Genomic DNA, 3,032 nt, shown 5'->3' on the forward strand with positions numbered 1-3,032 from the left:
ACATGCACACCTCATTATTGAGGGCTTGAAGATACAGGGCCTGCTGAGCATTGAATATTTACATTTCTAGTATACCTACTTTTTTTTCTGGTAATCCTGGGACTTGAACTCAGGGCCCAGGCACTGTCCCTGAGCTTCTTTGGCTCAAAGCTAGCACTCTACCACTTGAGCCATAGTGCCAATTCTGGCTTTTTCTGTGGATGTGGTACTGAGGAATCGAACCCAGGGCTTCATGTATGCTAGGTGAGCACTCTACCCCTAAGCCACCTTCCCAGCCCTTGGATTGGATTTTAAGTGTAATTATTGCTGTATAAGTGGTTGAAGTTCCAGATTATAATCAGTTGAAGTTCAAGAGATAAGGATCGTTTTCCCAAGGTAAAGTTTACCCCATGATCTCCCAGCCACGTGTGGCTTCTACAGTTTATACAGATATTCTTAGCAGGAGAGAGAGTCCCCCGGAGGAGATAAAAGATTAACTTTCTCCTGTGGTTTTTACTGCGTAGTAAGATGACTGGAGCTGAACTTAATGTCCGGTGCATTTCAAAAAGCTGGGGAAAAGTATCTTGAGTGCTTCAATCTTAGAGAAATATGGTGGCTGGGTATGGTGGTACATACCTGGAACACCAGCCACATGGTTTTTTTTTGTTTTTTTTTTTTGGTCGTGGGGCTTGAACTCTGGGCCTGGGCGCTGTCCCTCAGCTCTTCAGCTCAAGGCTAGCACTCTACCACTTGAGCCACAGCGCCACTTCCAGTTTTCTGGTGGTTTATTGGAGATAGGAGTCTCACGGTCTCTCCTGCCCGGGCTGGCTTTGAACCGCGATCCTCAGATCTCAGCCTCTTGAGTAGCTAGGATTACAGGCATGAGCCACCAGCGCCCAGCTGCCACATGGTTTTTATAGGTAGGAGAATTGCTTGTGGTCCAGTGGTGGCCCCAAAGCCAAAACAGGAGACTGTGAGAAATAAGTAAAGCAAAAAAGGGACTGGAACTGGGGCTCAAGTGGTAGAGTGTTTAGCCCACCAAGGTAGAGATCCTGACTTCAAATGAGAGAATCAGAGACAGCTATGTTTTATGGGATAGAACCATCATTGTCCTTATTATATAGGCTAATTAAAAAATAATGTCTAGTGATCACACCTATAATCCTAGCAACTCCAGAGAATCTGAGGATCCAGGTTTGAAGCTATCCAGGTAAATCTCTGAGAGACTCTGTATCTCCAATTAAATGGCAAAAATAACTGAACGTGGAGGTGTGGCTCAAGTGGTAGAGTGCCAGCCTGGAGCAGAAAAAAATCAAGTGAGGGGCTGAGAAGGTGGTTCAGTGGTAGAGTGCTTGCTTAGCATGCATGAGGTCCTGGGTTCCATTCCTCAGTGCCACACCCATTGAAAAAGCCAGAAGTGGTGCTTGGCTCAGGTGGTAGAGCTCTAGCCTTGAGCAAAAGCAGCTCAGGGACAGCGCTCAGGCCCCGAGTTCAAGCCCCAGGACTGACAAAAAAAAATTTCTCTAAGTACAAGCACATGCCACAGCAGGTAATTTTCCTTCCTTCTTTATGATAAAAAAAACTTAAACCAAAATTAAGGACTGACGCCAACCAGGGCAAAAATAGTTCAATGGAGCAGACCTAATAAGCTAGGAATAGACTTTAATGCATTATTTAAAAGTTTGGCCTATATTGAGGAAGATATCATAAATTCCTGAAGAAAAGGAATTGTGTGTGTGCATGCGCGTGTGCATGGGTGCTAAATTGATTACCTATTTTTTTTTTTGGGGTCCGGTTGTGGGGCCTGAACTCTGGGCCTGGGCACTGTCCCTCAGCTCTGCAGCTCAAGGCTAGTGCTCTACCACTTTAAGCCACAGTGCCACTTCCGGCTTTTTTTCTTTTTGCTTCTGTGGTGCTGAGGAATCGAACCCAGGGCCTTGAGCATGCAAGGCAAGCGCTCTACCACTGAGCCACCTTCCCAGCCCCTTGATTACCTAATTATTTTGAGCTGTAATAAAATTTTATCCTAATTCCAAGTGTTCACCAGAACAAATTCCAGATGGGTTGAATAATATAATAGATGAAACAATAGCTGCTCAGGAGGCAGCGAGCTGAGGATTCAAGTTCAAAGCCAGCCCAGAGCAGGAATGTCCAAGAGACTCTTATTATCAATTAATCTCTTTCTCTCTTTCTCTCACACACACAAAGCTGGCAATGGTGCTGTAGCTCAAGTGGTAGAGCACTAACCTTGAATGAAAAACCTAAGTGACAGTGTCCAGGCCCTGAGTTCAAGCCCCAGGACCGATACAAATAATAATAATAATAATAGATTCATGAGAGTAGAAAATGGCAAATATCCAATGTTCAATTGTTCAATGCCTTTTTGAGCTGGCAGGTATTTTAGGGCTGAGGATTGTAGATCAATGGCAGAGCATTTTGCCTAGCATTTGTGAAATGTGGGTCTGATCTTCAATACTGCAAAAAATCATAATAATAGCAATGAATTGTTAAAAAAAAAAAAAGTAACAACAAAATAAAACACCAGACGCCAGGCACCAGTGGCTGACGTCTGCTGTCGTTCTAAGCTCCTCAGGAGGCTGAGCTCTGGAGGAACACGGTTCAAATCCAGCCCCAGCAGGAAACCGCGAAGCTCAGCTCCAAGGAAAAACCAAAAAGTCGGAAATGAAGCCGCATCTGCTTGGTAGCCAATAGGAAGTGACATCGGGGGGGGGGCGGTTAGCCAATCACACACTGAGGCCCTGCCCCAGCCAATCAGCGCCGTTCATTCCTTCCGGCGTCCTGCGTGCTGCCATGGCTACCGAAGGGCCGCATTCCACCGGCTAGGACTGAGCCTACACTAGCTCCTCCCGTTCCTCCCGCCAATCATGAGTGGTGAAGGGAGGGGAGGCGTGGGAGGAGGGCCTTCTTGGCTAATCACTTCCGGGCACCAGCCAATAAGAAGCGAAACTGCTCAGCCAATCCGCGTGCCTCTCTCCTCGCGTCCCGGGCGCTGCCTTGGAAACGGGCTGGGCGAGTCCAACCGCGGAGGGGTG

This window comes from Dipodomys ordii, unplaced genomic scaffold (genome assembly GCF_000151885.1).
Source record: "Dipodomys ordii isolate 6190 unplaced genomic scaffold, Dord_2.0 Scaffold128, whole genome shotgun sequence".
In the NCBI taxonomy this organism is placed as follows: Eukaryota; Metazoa; Chordata; class Mammalia; order Rodentia; family Heteromyidae; genus Dipodomys; species Dipodomys ordii.